General features: G+C 38.9%; 1 protein-coding gene across 4 annotated transcripts in view; it reads right to left on the bottom strand.

Annotated features, from left to right (window-relative positions):
• LOC149187912 (putative E3 ubiquitin-protein ligase RING1a) overlaps window positions 1-21962 on the bottom strand; it is a 155012-nt gene that overhangs the window by 10468 nt on the left and 122582 nt on the right. The gene's annotated exons all lie outside the window — the stretch shown is intronic.

Genomic DNA, 21962 nt, shown 5'->3' with positions numbered 1-21962 from the left:
TGAGAGAGAATACCTGAGGAAGCCATGAGGCTGAAGCCTTTTCTACCAATATTTTGTGTCTGGTTTATTATGTGTTGTTTATATATTTGTCTGAGTTAATTTCATTTTCAATAACATACATTTTGGAATATGAAGGACTCCATAGGTGTAGATGAAATTTTGCAATTTATCATTCTAAACTTGTCCAACAAACTCTTGGCACATTTTGTTTGTGAGAAAAAATGTTGTTGCCTGTTTTCTGAACTTCCACACCTAGACAGTAGTGTAGGAGGCCTAGATTAATCATGTCAAAAGTTTTGTTCATACTAGATTTGATCTGTTCTATTGCCTTTTCCTCAATACCTATAATAATGATATCATCTACATATATGAATAGAAGGATGATATCATTACCAACTCTTTTTACATACATGTTGGAATATGAAGGACTCCAATGGAACCCCTGTTCATCCAAATACCTGTCAATTTTAATGTACCATGCCCTAGGTTCCTGTTGTAAACTATATACAACCTTCTTAAGTATACAAACCAAAATCCTTCCCTGAAACTTAAAAAGCCTATGGTTGGTATATGTAGACTTCTTGCAAATCTCAATTGAGGAAGGCATTTTTTATATCCATCTGATGGACCTTCCAACCAAACTATGCTGCCATGGCTAGAACAAGTCGGATGGTGCTCATTTGTGTTGTAGGAGCAAAGGTCCCCCCATAGTCAATGCCCTCTCACTGAGAGAACCCTTTTGCAACCATTTGTGCTTTGTACTTGTCAAGTGTACCATGTGCCTTGCACTTGACCTTATACACCAATTTGCAACCAATGGGTTTCTTCCCTAGTGGAAGAGATGTGAGATCCCAAATCTGATTTTTCATCAAACTTGCATGTTTAGATGTCATCACCTTTTCCCATTCGAGTCTTCGTTTCACGTCCTCAATGTGTTGTGGCTCAGAGATTTCTTGTATATTAGCCAATAGAGCAAACTTAACTATGTTTGGTTTCTATTTTCTCTTTCCTCTCAATGATCATCACTTGATCATTTCTCTTATCTAAACATCTCCAATGGCGTTGTGCCACCACTTAGATCTCTTCTTGGGATCTTCCTCATCCAAGTCATTATTGCCACCATGATTTGGGCTACCCATATCTGGATCAAAGATTATAGGTCTAGGAGACTCCTCATGTTTAGAATCTTTCTCCCCTTCAAGTGGAGCTAACTGAAGCTTGACACCTAAATCCTTCACCACTTTTGGAAGCTTAGTTACTTTGAACTCAAAAGAGGTTTGGAAAGGTCCAACTTCCTCATCAACAACATCTTAGCTGAATATCACCTTATCAGTGTCAATATCAACCAACCTGTAACCCTTACGAGTGTTGTTGTACCGTGTAATCATCAACTTCCTACTCTTTGGATCTAACTTGGTTATTTTCGTTTGTTGAATTGAGGCTTCTGTGATCCATATTAGGTTTACGAGAAATTCTTCGGCGTAAATCACAAGATAAATCATTTGTCGACGCGTTTCGAACCAACAAGTGTGGTTCATCGTCAGGACAAGTTGAAGAAACAGATCCAGCTTAGCATGTTAAATAGTCTGAGCAGAGACTCCAACGGTTATCTTGACTAACGGCTAATTTTGACTTTAGGACCAGAGTCAAGATTTAATGGAAATTAGTTAAATTATGTGAATAAATAAAAATATAAAATAATTTATTCTCAGCTAGAATCCAAGTGTAGGCCAAAGACTTTAAGATGATTTATTTTGGGCCTTCTTCTAGACCATGCCTCCTTTGGGGTCTTTTGCTTCATCGCCATCGTAGGAGATCTATTCAGTAGGTATACTACAATGAACATTTTCTTGGCCCAAAACCTATTTGGAATAGACATATTCTGGAACATACACCTAGCCATCTTTGTGATAGTACATTTTCACCTCTCAAACACTCCATATTTCAATGGAGTGTAGGATGTAGTATATTGTCTTTGCATCCCATGCTTGGAACAAAAGTTATTGAATTATTTGGAACATAATTCTCCACCATTATTAGACCTAAGAGAGGTAATTTGGAAACCTTCCTCTTTTTCTACGAAGGCTTGGAATTTTTTAAATTCATTAAACACTTCAAATCTTAGTTTCAAAATGTACACCCACATTTTCCTATTGTAATCATCAACAAATTGAAGGAAATACCTAGCAGCCATGATTGATGCTATGTTCATTGATCCACAAATGTATGCATGAACTAATTGAAGGACTCTTTGCAATCTCCAAGCTTGTCCCTCATCAAATGGCATGTGATGTTGTTTCCATGTTTGGAAAGCTTTGTAAACTCCTTGGATTTGGTGTTGAATGTTTGGAAGTCCATCTACCAATTTCTCTCACATCAATTGAAAGAGTGTTCATTGATCCACAAATGTATGCCTGAACTAATTGAAGGACTCTTTGCAATCTCCAAGCTTGTCCCTCATCAAATGGCATGTGATGTTGTTTCCATGTTTGGAAAGCTTTGTAAACTCCTTGGATTTGGTGTTGAATGTTTGGAAGTCCATCTACCAATTTCTCTCACATCAATTGAAAGAGTTAGGTCAAGTTCAGGCGCCCATACCTCCGATGTGTTGAGATATCTAGGGGCAGCTAGATTAGGTGATTTCTCTTACTTTGATAACTGTTTGTGATGTATTTTTACTTAATTCGCTAGCTTCTTTTTACACTTGATTATTATTAGTGTTCTTTATCATCAAACAACTACCAAACAATAAAATCAATGAGATAATAGGACACAAGACGTAGGCGATTAGCCAAGGCCAAAAACCTCTCCAACTGAGAGGAAAACCCACAAGAATTCTTCTCTTCTTATAGAACTTCAATTGACAAATTCAAGACTTATGACCCTTGACCAAGACCCTCCAAGACCAAGTCAAACCTTACTTCCATCAACTTCTGCAATTTCGACATACCCAACAGATTCCTCTAGAACTTCGACTTGCCCACCAGATTCTTCTGGAACTTTGACTTGCCCAGCAAATTCTTCTGCAACTTCGACCTACCCAATAAACTCTTCTACAACTTCGACTTGCCCAACAAATTCTTCTGCAACTTCGACCTGCCCAACAAATTCTTCTGTTTAGCAAATTCTTCTGCCTAGTAAATTCCTCTGCCCATCAAATTTTTTTTCCTAGCAAATGTAGAAACCCTAACATGAGAGAGAGAAGCCCAAAAACTTCAATCTAGTTGTTCTCCTTCTTTTTCGTCCTTTTCCAGCTTCTATCTTGAGAAGATCGAACTTGCTTGAATGAGTCTCCATATGAGGTTGAGTTCCTTCTTATTTATAGCCTTGTGAGGGGTACAAATTGCTATCCTTAGGCTAACTTGATCTTTGCATCATGAAAAGGTCTCGGAGTGTCTTTTGACTAAAATAAATTCTTTTTACAATATGTGACATGCCCAAATGGGTCTTCACTACATGACAGTGACTCAATTGACTTGTAGACTAAATAACAAGCCCTAGAAGCACTCAATGGGTGCTTGACCTAAAAAAAAAAATTCTCTTGAGCATGAAACCCATGCCTCAAGAACAACAATAATAATTTTTTTTTTCTCTTTTCATTAAATTCATAAAATCATGATTACATATGTCATTATGAACACTGAACCTAGTTACATATTTCAACACTCCCTCTTAACTAGGGAGGTATTCATAATCCATACAAGGTACTTGGACATTCTCAATTTGAAGAATTCTCATAAGAAGAGTCAGATTCTTCTGGAACTTCGACTTGCCCAGCAAATTCTTCTGCAACTTCGACCTGCCCAATAAACTCTTCTGCAACTTCGACTTGCCCAACAAATTCTTCTGCAACTTCGACCTGCCCAACAAATTCTTCTGTTTAGCAAATCTTCTGCCCATCAAATTTTTTTGCCTAGCAAATGTAGAAACCCTAACATGAGAGGGAGAGAAGCCCAAAAACTTCAATCTAGTTGTTCTCCTTCTTTTTCGTCCTTCTCCAACTTCTATCTTGAGAAGATCGAACTTGCTTGAATGAGTCTCCATATGAGGTTGAGTTCCTTCTTATTTATAGCCTTGTGAGGGGTACAAATTGCTATCTTTAGGCTAACTTGATCTTTGCATCATGACAAGGTCTTGGAGGGTCTTTTGACTCTATTTTGACTCAAATAAATTCTTTTTACAATATGTAACATACCCAAATGGGTCTTCAATACATGACAATGACTCAATTGACTTGTAGACTAAATAACAAGCCCTAGAAGCACTCAATGGGTGCTTGACCTAAAAAAAAAATTTCTCTTGAGCATGAAACCCATGCCTCAAGAACAACAATAATAAATTTATTTTTCTCTTTTCATTAAATACATAAAATCATGATTACATATGTCATTATGAAGACTGAACCTAGTTACATATTTCAACACTCCCTCTTAACTAGGGAGGTATTCATAATCCATACAAGGTACTTGGACATTCTCAATTTGAAGAATTCTCATAAGAAGAGTCAGATTGGTAACCCATCTGTATAACATCATATCATCCAACATTGTCACATAGCAAGGCCTTGACTAACAACTCTATCTCTCCACAAGATCAGAGCACAATGCTGGCGAGACCAATGATTTATAGACACCTTCATCATTGTCTCTCAAGGAACATACCCCACCCGAGTGTTCACAGGGTATGTCCTTCCAGGACTATTCTTATCTTGGATTCCCAGTCCTCAAAGAATATCGGTCCTTTACGACTACTCTTATCTTGGATGCCCTACCACATCCTCAAAGAGTATCGGATGCCAGATTCTTACCCAATCCTCCATTCTTTCTTCCCAAAGTGAAGACAAGAATGATGTGTCTATCTCTCCCTTTCAACTAGGGAGGATATACCCATTCCTATAAAAAGGAATGTACCCAAGCTCCCTCTTAACTAGGGACTTGACCAAGCTCTCTTAACCAAGGATTTGCTTCCAACAACTTTCTGCTCTAGGTGGAGATCATGGGACCTTCAGTTGCTTGTAGAGCTCCTTCTTTCGATGTCATGAAATTCATCTTCAAAAATTGTGGAACCTTCTTCTTTTTGTAGGGCACATGCCATCCATAACTTTCCTCAATCATGTCATCCTTATTTTTATCAAAAAGTGATCTTCTAGTCCACATTTGGCTTTCCTTCAAACAACCACCTCTTTCACATCATGTTTCCTTAAGGATCTTCCATCCCATCACATGGGTGCTAGTTGTAGGTGACATCTATAACTCCTTTTCAGTAGCCTTGCATTAACCCATCCAGATGTTGTTCAAAAAAAAAAAAAAATGAACATCAAATCAAAATTACCTTTTATGATGGCCTTTCATCATGACATCTTGCTTCCCTGCAACATCCTGCATACTCAAAGACACATCTCCAAAACTTCATATGTCAAGGGTCTCCTTTATTTATAGACCTTATCACAATCTTCTTCTCCATGGAGATGGCATAGTCAATTCTTCTAGTCATCGAATGCTGATTTTCTTTTCTACATGATCATAGTTGCATCTTTCATGATCTCTTATTTCTTTCTTCACATATTGCTCCCCAGGAACTTCCATCCATAGTTCCTTCATCTTTGTCAACCACCTCATATTCCATATGAGGACATATTATGTTGATTTCATTTAGTCAATATGTGAACCATGCCTTCATGCATCTTTCCAAAGAAAGAGATCCTTGAACATGCTCTCAAAGTAGAGCATTTACCCATGCTTTCTGCAACTACATGATGACATGACTTTGTCAAACGTAAGCATACATACCTCTTTTCTTCTTTTGTTCATCTAGGCTTCCTTCGACAGCTTCCTTTTCCATGATTGAATGTACTTCAACCATCTTGACCTGCTGCATTCCTTTGTCATCATTCCAATAATAGATCCCGTCCAAGGTGGAATTCTCAGCAAGACACTGGCTTCTTTCAAGAGATGAACCTTCTAGAGAAGATTCCAACGGAGGATCTTAATTATCCTCATTTTGCAAGTGCTCCTTTCTAATGATGATGTTTGATGAACTCTATGCAAGACGACTTTCTTCTACCCATAAGTACTTATGCTTTCAATGAGGTTACCAAGAGCTACTTCCTTTATATGATGACTACTACATCCATGTAGAATTCTACTTCAACTATTCTTTCAAGCTTTTCTAATGATATCATGAGCTCTTGCTTCAACGGTATGCTTCTAGTATGATGCCATCTTTTACTAAGATGCATCTCATCATAATGCTTCTCATCTTGACTACCATGGTGGAGGTCTTTTCACCTCCCACTTCTCCTTGCTATGTATTGGAGAAACCCTAATAGTGAAGATCTATCCCTTTGGATTTCTTTTCATCAGGTTCTTCCACTTCTTCAGTGATATGAGCCTCATTTCTTTCTTTCCTTTTGTTGTCCTTCTTGAATTTTGGACAATCTCTCTTCTAGTGCCAATATTCTTGACAACCATAGCATTGGGTCTTTGACATATTCTTCTTGTTCTTTTTTCTAAGGACCAAACTTTCCTTTTGTCTTAGCCATGACATCAAATGCTTGTGCTTGCTCGCTTGATCCTACATCACTTTTTTCCTTCAACCTGGTTTCTTCAATTTTGCTTAGTGACCAAAGTTCATTGAATGGGGTAGCTTCCTTCTTTCCATCGATGCTTTATGTAAAGTTGCCCCATTCCTCTAGTAGTGCATTGAGCACCATGGTGGTCATTTCCTTATCAAACATTATTTCTCCCAACTTTTGTAGTTGGTCTCTTATTTCTGACACCCTCATAAAGTATGAGGCTATTCCATCTTCCTTTGAGATCTTCAATTTGTATAGCTCGTTTCTCAAAGGTATCACTTCTCCTGCAGTACTTACGGAGAACAATTCTATAAACATGTCATATATTTCTCCAACTTTGATACATAAGCTATGAGGGTATCCTTGATAGATTCTATGAGAATCCTTTGAGCCCTTACTTCCCCTTTCATATACTTTGCTAGAGCTTGAGCTTCTTCCTTTGGAGGTTTAGTGATTGTAGCCTTAACATGTTCAACGACTTTATTCTCTACGAGGATCAAATATGTCCTCTTCTTCCATGCAAGAAAGTTTGATGACCCAACCAATTTGTTGCTCTCCTTGCAAAATAAAGTCATTTCAACAAATTTAGATATATATATAAAGATACTTACTTGACGAGTGAAGATGCTCGTTGATTTTAATATCTTCAACTTGATGCCTTCTTGATTTTGATGATGATAGAAGATGTCTTCCTTCAAAAGTGATCCTCCAACGAGAGGGAGATCACCTCGATTCCTTGATGATGATGATTATGCTTCTTCCTACTTCTCTAGTATGTAGAGACTTTTAGATGCTTCAATGTGTAGTTCTTCTATGGATGAGCTAGGGTTTTGAGGTCTTCTTAGTTCCTTCCAGTCACGCTTGTCAAACTTACAACTTCAAATTTCGACCCTTCTTCAAAATTTCAGCTTGTTGTTGCAAGACTGCAATTTCGGCTTCTTCTGTAGAAACCCTAGTTCATACGTGTGACTAGAAGATGGATGGATTTGTCTCCTTTCTCCTTCGCTTGAGATGGAATCTTCTTCTTATTAATTCGGCTTGCAAGGGAGACTTATTTTGCCCCAAAACTTTGGCTCTCTTGGAGTAGCTTATACTTCAGAATTTTCTGCTACAAGATGATGCCCTAATCTTTGCATGTGTGGAGGAATATAGCCCAAAAATAGATCTAAGATGCTTCGTTTCTCCTTCTTCTTTCTTCATTAGGTATTAGGCTTCTTTTTCTCTCCTGATCAAACTTCTTGATGCTTCTTAGATGCTTTTCTAGTGCTTCGGCCCTTGAGTGTCCTTTAAGCTGCTTTTCCTTATCTTGTCACCTTAGCACTGAAACCATGTTGAGAAATCTAGGGGCAGCAAGATCAAGTGATTTCTCTTACTTTGATAACTGCTTGTGATGCATTTTTACTTAACTTGATTAGCTTCTTTTTACACTTGATTATTATTAGTGTTCTTTATCACCAAACAAATACCAAACAATAAAATCAATGAGACAATAGGACACAAGATGTAGGCGATCAGCGAGGACCAAGACCTCTCCAACTGAGAAAAATACCCACAAGAATTTTTCTCTTCTTATAGAACTTCGATTAACGAATTCCAAAAGCTATGACCCTTGACCAAGATGTTAAAATCTAAAAGTTCTATGCAGAATTTAAAAATTATTTGCAAAAACTTAAAAGTTCGATGCAGAAAATTGAATGTACTTTGCAGAAATTTGAACGGAACTGAATGTACTTTGTAGAAAACTGAATTTTCTATGTTGTTGCAATTACTTAGAATGCAGATTTCTTCAAAACTTTTGAGGTCAGCAATTGTAGACAGAACATAAACTTAAGGATCATATGAAGACAACCAAGCACAAATATAAGACAGACAGTTAGGTCCAACGACCAGGGAAAAACCCATAAGGGGAAACCCAAATGATTCTTCTTCTATTAGATTTCTTCAATTGTTTAACAGAGTATAGAGAGAGAGAGAATGAGAATGAATAAAGTCATCAATGCCTAATGAACTTGCAACTGAAGTGCTCTTGCTCTTTGCTTGAAGATCTCCTTCTCTTGATCAAATCTTGTCCTTCACACTTCTCTTGCACACACTCAACACTAACTCTCTTTCACATTGTACACGCTCCTCTCAACTCTCACTTGCTCTTGCTTAAATAGATGAGAAGGGAGAGGAGTTACAAAATGAATTCATGCCTTGAGTCAATAATAGGAGAATCAAATTCCATGAGGGAGGAGTTTCTTGAGGAGAAGTGTAACTCATCCCAAGAACAGAGAGAGGGGTAGACTTGTCTTGAGGAGTTACAATTTGAATTATGGAGATAGAGAGTTACACTCAGACATGAGAGAATATTTGGTAAGAGTTACAAATTGAATTGAATGAGGGTGTTACAAGTGCATTTAATAAGTTACACTTTTGCCATACATTGAATTAGTGAGAGAGAGTTACAATCTCTTCAGTGCGGAGTTACTATTTTATTCCAAGAAAGAGGTTCAATTTGCCAAGTAACAGATTCTCAATTTAATTTACTTATTTCATGAGATAATTTGTTTTTATTAATCCATTAAAGGTGAATGACTTTAAACAATTTTATAAATAATATTATCATAATAATAATAATACTAGTAAGGATAAAATATTAATTCTTGACTTGTATAATCATGATTGATTTGATTTTAAAATGGATTCCATATGTCGAGATCATCCTTGATCATTTAGACATGAATTTCTATTTTTGGAAAGTCACTTCCAAATTGAGATGTGACTTGCTATTTTTGGAAAGACATATTAGAATTGTTAGAAATGAACTTTCATTATAGGTGGTTCAAACAAAACTGAAAGATATGATTTCTTCTAGGAGAAATTCATCCCTGAGCTGTCAAATTTTAACACTCCCTCTCAGCTAGGGAGAAATTACTTTCTGCATCAAAAATCTCTGCGTCCTCTGATCTCTTTCATTCATCTCAATTCAACTCTGTTCTGTAACATTTGTAACAATGAAGTCATAATCTAAAGAAGAATCATCCACTTGACACACATTTGGAAATGAAATGATCATCACATGTTGTTGATGTCACATAGACAAGGATTACACACTAACCAATTTTTATCTCAAAAAAATAGGCGCTAAAACACAACCATCACATAGACAAGACTCAAACAAGTCACACAGACAAGAATCAAACACAACCAAGTGTCTAATGGTGGTTGGAACGTTGGAACTCCAAAAAAAATTGTCTTCAAAGCTCCCAGAACTTTCCCCAACCCCCGTTGAAAAGAGAATGTTCCCATATAGTTCCAAAGCTCCTGGGAAGCATTGGAACAGGTTTCGCATCTCTCGAAAGCGGTCCTGTGTAATAGAGCTAATAAGAAATCAAGAACATCACAAGTAATTATCAAGTATAAGAAAATATTTCTGCCTTTTTGATTTTCTAACACTACAGATGTTCTACATGTGCCAGGATTGGGTATGAACCTGATTTCAGTATCCCAGCTACAAGAAAAGGGATATGATGTCCACTTCGTAGGGAAAAAGGTATTTGTCAAACACACAAGCTAGAAGAGGGTAAGATAGATTGGAGTTCGAAGCAACATGTTATACAGATTGCAACTCGATTCTCTAATGACACTGATTGGCAATGATAGTAGCAGTGGGAAGGAACTGAATGAGCTATGTCTTAGGAGAATGGGACATTTACATCATGGAGCACTCAAGATGCTCAGAGAAACAGTAACAGGGGTTCCAGAACTTGGCACAGAACACGATGATGTGTGCAAAGGGTGCATGCTTGGGAAATATGTTAAGGCAACATTCCCAAGAAGTGACAACAAAGCAAAGGGTGTGTTAGGACTTATATACTTAGATATTTGTGGCCCGATGTCCATTAGAGCTTTCAGTGGGGCCGAATATTTTGTCACCTTTACTGATGACCATTCTAGGAAAACCTGGATCTAATTCTTGAAGACCAAGGTTGAGGTCTTCGATTGTTTCAAAGAGTTTAAGGCTCTCATGGAGAATGCGACAGGGAAAAAGATCAAGGTGCTTTGCTCAGATAATGGTGGAGAGTATAGTGATAAGGACTTCACAAATTTTTGTGCGAAGAAAGGCATTTGAAGAGAGTGGACAACTCCATACAATCCACAACATAATGGAGTAGCAGAGCGGAAAAATAGAACTATAGTTGGGGCTGCAAAAGCAATGTTATATGACCAGGATTTGCCCAGGTTTCTATCGGCAGAGGCATGTAACATAGCAGTGTATATTCAAAACATGACTCCTCATAGAGCATTGGGGAAGAAAATGCCAAAAGGAATCTTCACAGGGAAGAAGCCGAAAGTTAGTCAATTCAGGATCTGCAGTAGCATTGCTTATTGTCATGTGCCAGATGAGAAGCGCACCGAATTGGATCAGACTACAGAGAAGAGGTTTCTTGTTGCGTATAGCAAAACTTCAAAGGCATATAGGGTCTACATTCCTAGCAACAGGAAGATTATAGTAAGACAGGACGTAAAGTTTATGGAGGACCGAGCTTTCAAAAGATCTCGTGAGATGCCTACAAGTGATCAGAATCAGCTAGCAAAAGCTCCATTGGTCCAGCAACAGGGGCAGCCAGTGGGACCGCCAATAGGACAGTCACAGGGATCTAGCACAGTGACTAGTACCAACATTTCCTCAGGTACAAGAGATCCAATGAGTTCATAGCAGACGAAGCAGTAGAGGCAGGATGAGGATGAGTTGGTTGAACCTCCCACCACTAGTGGTCGAGCCAGCAGAGAGGTTCGTCAAACATTGAGAGATGTAGAGGAGTTTATTGGAACACCTAGGACAAACAAGAGAGAGCGTAGACAGCGTAACAGGTACCAAGCATTGGTAGCTCAGGTTGCAGAACCTTCTAGTTTTCAAGAAGTTGCACAACATCAAGTGTGGGTAGATGCCATGGTGGAAGAATACAGCTCTATCATGACAAATGATGTTTGGGAGGTGGTGCCAAGGCCTAAGGGCAAGTCAGTTGTAGGTTCCCATTGGATCTACAAGATCAAATATGCTGCAAAATGGCAGCGTGGAGAAGTACAAAGCTAGATTCATGGCAAAGGGGTATGTGCAAAAAGAAGGGATAGATTATGAGGAGACCTTTGCCCCAGTTGCCAGATACACTTCTATTCGGTCAGTTATATCCCTAGCAGCTCAGATGGGATGGAAAATTCACCAGATGGACGTCAAGACAACATTCTTGAATGGGGTGATAGAGGAGGAAGTGTACATAGAACAACCAAAGGGCTTCGAGACTCATGAGAGGCACACTCATGTGTGCAAGCTGAAGAAAGCTCTATACGGGCTCAAGCAGGCTCCCACGGGCATTATATGGTCGAATTGATAGCTACTTGCAGCAGATGGGATTCGTTAAGAATGACAAAAATCTCAGCCTTTACTATTTGATGGTAGAGGATGAGCCACTCATCTTAATATTGTATGTGGATGATCTCTTCCTGACAGGGTCATTTGGGCTCATAGAAGACTGCAAGAGGAACCTGACAATACAGTTTGATATGAAGGACTTGGGTTTGATGCACTATTTCTTAGGATTGGAAGTATGGCAGAAGGATGGGGAGATCTTCCTTGGTCAAGGAAGATATGCTATAGATATTCTGAAGAGGTTCAAAATGCAAGATTGTAGACCCATGTCTATGCCCATGATCACCAACTGGAAGAAGATAGATGCGTCAGACGACAAGGATGTTGACCCCACCTTGTATAGACAACTCATCGATTCTCTCATGTATCTAGTCAACACTAGGCCAGATATTTGCTTCGCAGTCAATAACCTCAGTCAGTTTATGGTGGAATCGAAGAGGGTACATTGGATAGCAGCGAGGCACATTTTGAGGTATGTGTGTGGCACAATCGAGTATGGGTTGAAATATACCCGAAGAGATGACGTCAGACTATGTGGGTTCACAGATGCAGATTGGGTAAGCAGTTTAGTGGACAGAAAAAGTACCTTTGGGTAATACTTCAGCGTTGGATCAGGGATGGTCTCATGGTGCAGTAGGAAGCAAAAGTCAGTAGTAATGAGTATATGGTAGCAAGCACAACTACATGCAAAGCTATATGGCTCCGGAAGCTGCTAGTAAGCATGTTCAGGGAAAGGATGGAAGCGACCAATTTCCACTGTGATAACCAGAGTTGCATCAAGCTTTCTAAGAGTCCAGTGTTTCATGACAGGTCGAAACACATAGATATTCAGTGTCATTTCATCAAAGATTGTGTGCAGCGTGGAGCGATCCAGCTACAGTATGTTCCCACAGATGAGCAGGTTGCAGACATACTCACGAAAGCTCTAGGGAGAGCTAAGTTCGTCTATTTCAGAGAACAGATGGGTATGGTGGAGAACCCATTTCAGTAGTAGGGGAAAAATATTTTAGATGCTTCTCAGTTGCGGTTGTTGCAGTTGCAGTAGTAACATATGAGAGGGAGTTGCAATGCAAATGCAGAGTTGGTAGCAATATGGCAATATCCGCTGCAGCACAAATGCAACATCAGAGTTGCACAGTGGTTGGTGGGTAGTAGCCAAACATCAGCAACAAGACGGAGGATGGTATAGAGATAGGGTGTTGTGGCAGAATGTGCAACACTAGAGAGAACACCTTCCTCACTAAGAGGGAGTGTTAGTTTTTGTAGCATCGAAGGTGTTTGAGTCTCGAAACTTTATGGAGAGGCTAAAACACAATAGTTTTAAATAACACAAAATCGTTTCTCGGAATTCCACCTAGAAGTATCTCAATTAGATTATTAACCTATTTTTTAATGTTTCCTAAGTCTGAACTTACGAACACTGGTTAATGAATCAGAATTAATTGAGATAAGGTATGAATCATCTAGAAACTCACACAGATCGATCCAGATATGATCTTAGCCATCGATTATGTTTTAATCTTGGTTGTTGGAGTCCCAATTAGAAATTATAAGAGGAGGTCGATGGGTAGATGGAGAATACACTAGTGCAGATACTCAATTTGCCCAGGCAGTTCGATTTTCTCAGTAGCAAAGATCTAGTAGAGGAGATTGAGCCAGAGGGTGAGTAGCAAGTGGTAGAGGAGGTTAGCAGCATTTCCGAAGGAAGTCTTCCAATTCCGGAAGAGGCAGTGAGAGGGAGTGTGAATTTTCCCAGAGGGACTGCGCAAGGATTGTCCAGGCAACAACAGTAGAGTAGTTCGATCTAGCTGGTGGTTAGGATTTTGATCAGGAGGACTAGTGAATCAGTGCCAGAGTCAGAGAGAAGCAAAGTTGCAGATTTCAGGAGCTTCCAAAGGCAGCAATATCAAGGCCTGCGCAGAGGCTGACGCAGAAGGAATTGTGAATTGTAGAGGGGTCAATTTCGGGAGTTGAAATCAACTGTGGGGTGAGGAAAAAATCATCACAAGAATTTTGCCAGTGATTCTCTGAGATTGGATTGTTAGTTTGACATCCAAATTATTGTACTCGGATTTTTTGTTGCAGAATAATAATAAAACCTTCATCTGTTGCACCATTTTTCCCGCATTCGGTTTTTCCAAGGACAATTGTCCAAAAATAACAGTGTCAAAAATTTTGTGTGCTAGGATTTCTTAGTTTCCAACATTTTACTTTCCGCACATCTTTATGGTGAAAATTGCAGTTGTGATTTTATTCATTGTTTGTCGTAGCAAATAAATTTCATAATTAAATTTACAGCTAGAAGAATAATTTCCAGTTGCTGCAATAGTTGAAATTTTCACATTTACAGCCCCCTCCAACTTGTCTTCATACCTCAGACTTGATGATGCCATGTTACCAGATCGACTTTAGCCACAAAACCCTCGTTGCAAAAAAATAATTCATTGTCGTAGCACCCTTGTGATATATGATCTCCCTCACAAAAAATTCATTGCTTTGATACCATGTTAATTCTTTTATACCAAATCTTATTTATTTTATTTCAACAGTTCTATTAAAGCCCATAAAATATTTATCTCAAATATTTTTGAAATTGTTGATAAAACAAACACATTGTTATATTAACGTTCAAAAATAAAATGCAATGGAAATAAGATGGGGAGATCAATCACACTACAATAGCAAAATTGTGCCCAACACAATCTTCTTTCACATTAAATTTCTCAAGAAAATTTGGTCATAGACCCATAGAGAATACAGAAAAAAATTAAACCACTGGGAACATAAGGAAAATTGGCCTCAAGGAAATCGACCCTTGAAAATCAACACTATTGAAGAAACTTGACCTCTGGAAAATTTAGCCCCTCTCACTACTAACGAGTAATTTGGCCCCTCTCTTTTCCCTCGTATGACCCTTGCACACTTGAGAAATTCAGCCTCTGTATATTTCGACCCTCGTCTCCCACTAACTCAGCCTCTATCTTTCCTAGCTTTGGCTTCCCTGAAATTTTCTCCCGAAATTCCCTGCTACAATTCTCCTCACTTTTTTTCCATCTAATTGGGCCTCTCACTCTTGAGAAAATCACTTCCTCAACATAATGTGTCTTCACCTCTCCCTTAGGCTTATTTTATAATATTAGTAAGCCAATATCCTTAACTCTAATCTCCTAAGTGATCAATGGCTAGGATTAAATCCTAAGCCTCACTTGAGATCAACGGTTGAGATTATATCTAAGTCACTTAAATAATTTAATTATTTATCCTTAGAACTTTGGCCTAATAGTCCACAATAATTAATTAAATTAATTATTGTACTTTTCTTAGTTAATCTTAGGAAAGAAATTGTAAAATCACTTGCTCCACGAAGCAAGCACCTAAAGAGGCAATCAAATATCTTCTACATGCTAAGACACCAACCCAATGTAGAAGACATTCTGAAGCTAGAAAATCATGACGTTTTATTTAATTTAAAAAATAGTGTGAATAATATGTATAACCTATGTATTATGTTTTTCGAATTTTGAATCAGTACTTGATTTCTATATATTTAGAAGTACTTTACCTTTTCAATACATTTATATTATATTCAAAAGTAATTTATAAGTATTTTTCTCATTATGAATACTTTACATGCAACATTACCAAGGCTATGTGTTGTCATCCACCATTTAGAATGTGACAATAAACATTTTTAACTCGAGCAATGTGATTGGTTCTTGTAAAGTTGATTCTGATGGTAGAGTTTTTGTTTTGAAGCCCATTTTTACCTCAAAATTTCCCTAATGAGTTCTTTGGTGGCGCCCCTTAAGTAGTGACCTAGGTGGAGCTTCTATTTTGTCATTATGTTGTTATCATGGTGGTATTTGCTAGGAGACATAACTCGTGCATGGTACAACACTAGTTGGAGTGTCGACCCCTATTGGCACATATGTTTATGTTGATTTAATCAATGGGTGACCACTGAGAGGTGACTATGGCTTTATTAGAGCATTAATCTTTTTGCACACATGTTGAGGTTGATTTAAGCATTCCATGGTTAATTTAATCTATTTTCTCCAACTTAAGGTTAAATGCTTGAGTGCCCTACTTCACTTGGTAGCTATTCACACTTGGGGGGGTTTACTTGTTTGATATTTAGGGTTTTGATGGAGTGATCATTGTTGATTTTTCTACAAGATGTACAATAGAAACCAATTTTCCAATCTAATAATTACTACCTAATGATCTTTAACAATTTATCTTATGCCATTGACATCATTGAGCAATTATACATAGAAAATCTTAATAGTAAATGCAGCGAAAATAGTAAGATCATAAACAGACAACCATGCACAATAGAGACAACAAATTTTCCTCGGGAAAGCCAAACTTGGGAGAAAACCCAACAATTCTTCTTCTAGGAGAAGTTTTCTTTAGCAAGGTTTACAAATCCAAATTTGTCTAGAAATATGTGCCAAAATCCTAGTTCAAATACCAATCAAACCTGGTCAATTTCCAACTAATCAACAATGGTCAAACCAGCGAAAAATACAAAAGTCAACGCTAGTCAACAATCAACATTTCAACTTGCAATCAAGCTTGGCCCTGCTGTCAACTCAGCCTGTGGTCAGATCTGTACTCGGTCAACTTGGTCAAAATTCAAACTTGATCAAATCCCAGTAAATTCTCAGGTGAGTGTATCCATCTCCCCTAGTCAAATGACACAGCCAAGTCCTTCTAGCATCTCAAGAGATGGTTTCCCGATCCTACATTCTACATCACACCGAGCTTGTCTCTGGAGTCTGAAGTATACAAACTTTGCTCTAGGCAGAGGCTTGTGAGAATGTCTGCAATCTGCTCATTTGTGGATATGTATTGGAGCTCTACTGCTCCTCTTTGCACCATGTCTCGAATGAAGTGGTATTTGATCTCAATATGCTTTGACTTGTAATTAAAAATTGGATTCTTTGAAATCTTGACACAATATTGATCATCACAAAATATCAAGGTCAGCTCAAACTCCTGATAAAATAGCCCTGCAAGTAACTTTCAAAGCCATACTACCTCTTGACTTGCGGCATTGGCTGCGATATACTCTGCCTCTGTTTTACTGAGTGTTACAAAAGTTTGCTTCCTGCTAAACCATGATATCATAGCCGGTCCCAAGTTGAAGAAGCACATTAATGTGCTCTTTTTGTCCTCTACACTCACAACCCAATCTGAATCTGTATATCCCTGTAGCTTCACTTTACCATCTGAGACATATCTCAAACCATATCCAACTATACCATGCAGGTACCTCGACACATGCTTTTCTGCAACCCAATGTATCTACCTCGGCTCAACCATATATTAGTTGGGTGCTCAAGACAAAGCAAATATTTGGCCCAATGTTAACCAGGTATGTCAAGGATCCAATCAACTAACTATAAATAGTGGAATCCACCAAATCTAAATCTGAAGCGGAATCACTCAGCTTCTTCAAATCGGTCGTCATAGGTGTATCAATGGACTTACAGTCCATCATACCAAATCTCCTCAAAATTTGAACAATGTACTTCCCTTGTCTGAGGAAGATCTCATCTAGTCTCTACCACACCTCCAATCCCAAGAAATAGTGCATTAGGCCAAGATCCTTCATCTCAAACTCTAAGGCTAACTCCCTCTTGAACCCCATGATGAGTCTCTTTGCCCCTATGATGAAAAAATCAACAACATATAGCACCAAGATCAGAGGATCACCATCAACAACCATGTAGTAAAGGTCCAGATCCGCAACACTCTTGGTGAAGCCCAAACTCATGAAGTATCCATCAATCCTAGAATACCATGCCCTTGGTACCTGCTTGAGTCCATACAAAAATTTCTTCAATCTGCAAACATGGGATTCCTTCCCATGTACCTCAAAGCCTTCAATGTACAATTTCTCCTCAACCACACCATTGAGAAATGTGGTCTTTACATCCATTTGATGTATCTTTAGGAGAAACAATAGTTCTAATAGAAGTGTACCTAGCGACTAGAGAAAATCTCTCATCATAGTCCACTCCCTCTTTTTGGGAGAACTCTCTCGCCACAAACCTCGCTTTCTACTTCTCAATGTTGCATGCTTGATTTTATAGTGACTTCCCCTCTGGTCTCGAAACTATTTTCCACACATCATTCTTCATGATGGATTGGTACTCCTCCATCATGGCATCCTTCAAAACCTACTTACCTGTTGCCTCCTCATAAATGGAAGGCTCAGAATCAATGATGTGGCTCGTCAATGCCATATAACCTAAGTACCTCTGTGGTCATTTGATTTCCCTAAAACTACCACAAGGAGTTGTACGTCCCTTTGCATCCTGCAAAGTGTCACAAAGCCATGCTAGCCTCTGCCTAGTTCCTGCAACATTTTTCAATGGGTTCACTAGTTCAACTGGTTCCTCCTAATCATCTAAAGGATGAACAACTAGAATGGAAGGACTAGTACCTACATCCTTCAGAGTCTCCATCTCATTATCAATCTCCATGTGGGACTCTCTAGACTTCCTGAAGGCTACTTCCTCATCGAAAATAACATCTCGAGTAGCCTCAACATGATGTTGTCCTGCAATGTAGATTGCTATATCTCACAAAAGTACCCTTATTTCCAAAAGGTTCTAGCTTCTACCTCTTCTCCTTAGGCACGTGAACATATACTAGAGAACCAAAGATCCTCAAATGACTAACCTTTGGCTTCACTCCTCTGAATGCTTCCTCGGTAGTCTTGTACTCCAATATCCAATGAGGACTCTAGTTATGAACATAAAAAATTGTGCTAGTTGCCTCTAAGCATAAGATGTTGAAATGTGTAGCTTGGGAGGTACTCCCACAACCCCCGAGGTATTGGGTTTGTGAGAAGTTGACCCACAAAATGTGGTTTTTGGGTAATGTACCCAAGCTATGGGCTTTGTACCCAAAGCAATGGGCAAAAGACCCAAGTGGAAATTGATTGTTTATTCATTGGATGCACGAGGGGCACTGTTGATGGACTAAGGGGCACCTAGGGCTTCAATGGTGTGGGAAAAGATAAATGAAAGAAATTTTATCACTAAAGAAAATGGTGTTTAAGCATATATTTGGCTTAGTTCGGCTTGAGCATAAGTGGTGACCCATGGTGGCCAAGGAACTCCACTAAGAACACTATATATAGAGATGAGATGAGATCATTTGGCATCATCCATCCAAGCATATCTTCTCAAGTGATCTGCCCAAGAAAGGAGTGTGAATAACCTCAGGTAGTCTCAGGCCTTAAAGAAGAACGAATCCAGAGCATGCATGATCACTGCAAGTCTGTTGAAGGCCGAGTTATGCCCAGGTATGAGAACACATTATGTCTGATTTTTGTGCCAATGTTAAGGTCAGGTAAGTGAGCTTTTGGAGGTCTATTCCTGTGTTGGTTTATGCCCTAGATTAGGGCTACTTTTGTGTATGACATACATCTGAGTTGTGCCTATGATCTAGTTATCTTTGCCCTTGATTTTTGTGCTTGTTGAAAAGGGTCGAGACCCCGAGGAAGGTGACAAGAGGTTTGTCTTGCCACTGTGTTGAGGGTCGCAGTATCTTTGAGTTCTGCGAGTTGTTTCATGAATCCTAGAGAGGTCGGGTTGTGTCTCTAAGTGTGGACTAAGGTGCGAAGTGGGACAGAAGTGAGGGGTTGTCATAACATGAAGGGTTAAAGAATCAGATTCATTGGAGGAGAGTGTTGGAAACTTGGAAGTGAAGTGTTAAAGGTATGTTCAATAAGTGTGTTGAATGCAGTGTTGTTAAAATCGCGATTTTATCGGAAAAGCGCGATTTTTTCATTTACCCGATCAAATCGCGATTTTTATGCGTAAAAATCGCCACTTTTTTTTATAACGATTTTTATCGAAAAAATCGCGAGTTTTTGAAAATATCGCGATTTTTTCGAAAAAATCGCGATTTTTAGTGAAAAAATCGTGGAGGGCGCGGGCAGCGGGGTTTTATATGGCAAATTCGATTTTTTTTTAATTCATTGTGCTGTCGCCGCGCGGAGGAGGAGGAGAAGAGGTGAGGGAGAGGAGCTGAAGGGTTTCCGTCGGATTTGGGAGCGAATCGAAGCGTTTTTAAGAGGAATCCAAGCCAAGATCACCAATTTGTCCATAAAAGAGGTATGTAGATTAATTTTTTTTGGTTTTGCTTCTATAAAAACTTTGGTTTTCATTGTTTTTAAAGAATTTTTTGAAATTTTTCATTGATTTGGGATGGGTAATTTGTTATGACTATGAGAACCAATTTTTTATTTTTATTTTCTCATTTTTTTTAAACATTGTTTATTTTTTTTGAATTTTCATTGTTTTTTGGCATTTGGTTGGGTAACTTGGGTTTAGAAATTGGGATTTTGGAAATAATTAGCTTGTAATTTTGCAAATGCTAAATTGTAATTTGTAATTTTGTATTATCATTTATGTAATCCTAAATTCCTATTTCCTAATCCTTATTTTTCCATAGGTTTGCAAATTCAAAATTCAAAAACAAACATGCCAAGGAAATTGGATCCTTTCTGGGAATATGGTGACCCTAAAACTCCGAATGATAGACAAAACTTGTATTGCAAGTTGTGTGGAAAGGAAATATTCGGGGGGGTGTACAGGTTGAAGTTCCACCTTGCACAAATCCCTGGACGTGATGTGGGGCCCTGTCTAAAGACAAATGCTGAAATTATCCAAAAAGCCATGAGAGCATTGGGAGAATTAGAGCACACTAGAGAGGCCAAAGAAGAACTCAAAAGGCAACTAAAAAGGTCAGCTGAAGGAAGTGGGCCAAGTGGCACTGGTTCTACTGCAGCGTCAGTCAATCCGGTAGCTGCATCATCATATTTTGTTCCTCGAACCACACCTGGTTCACAACCAACTATTGGTTCAATGCTAAAAAGAACTGAAAAAGAAAAAGCTGACAAGTTGATGACAAAATTTCTCCTCTGGAGTGATATTCCTTTCAGCATTATAAGGAATAATCCATTTTTCCAACCTACTGTTGATGCTATTGCCAGTGTTGGCCCGGGGTACAAACTCCCTTCTCTTCATGATTTCAGAGGCCGGCTTCTTCAAGATGAAAAGCGTGACTGCACCCAAAGATTGGAGGATTTTAGGGCATCATGGGCACAAACAGGATGCACTGTTATGTCAGATGGTTGGACTGACCAAAAGGGGAGAACCCTTATAAACTTCTTGGTTAGTTGTCCCAAGGGGACTATGTTTATCAAATCTGTTGATGCAACTCATCAAATCAAAGATGCAAGAACTTTATGTGATTTGCTGGATGTGTTTATTTTGGAGGTGGGTGCAGAAAATGTTGTCCAAGTCATAACGGACAATGCTGCAAATTATGTTGCTGCTGGTAGAATGCTTATGGACAGGCATCCTGCTTTATTTTGGACACCTTGTGCTGCCCATTGTATTGATTTGATGTTAGAGGACATTGGGAAAATTCCCTTTGTCAAAGAGGTTGTTGACTCATCAAAAAGCATCACAAAATTTATTTACAATCACACATCTGTGCTTAGCTTGATGAGAAAATGCACCAACAACAAAGAGTTGGTGCGCCCCGCCATTACACGGTTTGCGACGAGTTTCATATCTCTTCAATCCCTCTTGAATTCTATGTGGGATTTGAAGAGAATGTTTCTTTCAGAGGAGTGGCGTGCTTCGTCAATGAGCCGCAAACCAGAAGGAGAGGCCGTCTGCAGACTAGTTTCATACCAGGAAGACTTCTGGGCGGGAGTGCAGGAGGTGTGCGCTGTTACAGAACCTTTGGTAAAGGTTCTTCGGTTGGTTGATGGTGAGAAGCCCGCAATGGGCTATTTGTATGAAGCCATGGACAGGGCCAAAGAAGCCATTCGGTCCTACTATGATGACAAGGGAGATGATGGGTTCCAGAGACAACTCCTTCTATGGAACGTCATTGATGAGCGATGGAACAACACACTCCATCGTCCCATTCATGCTGCTG

This window comes from Pinus tabuliformis, chromosome 3_1, assembly GCF_031772625.1.
Source record: "Pinus tabuliformis cultivar Carrire ecotype Pingquan chromosome 3_1, CPIR1, whole genome shotgun sequence".
Classification (NCBI taxonomy): Eukaryota; Viridiplantae; Streptophyta; class Pinopsida; order Pinales; family Pinaceae; genus Pinus; species Pinus tabuliformis.
The sequence above is the reverse complement of the archived record's forward strand: the minus strand, read 5'-3'. Positions and strand labels throughout refer to the sequence as shown.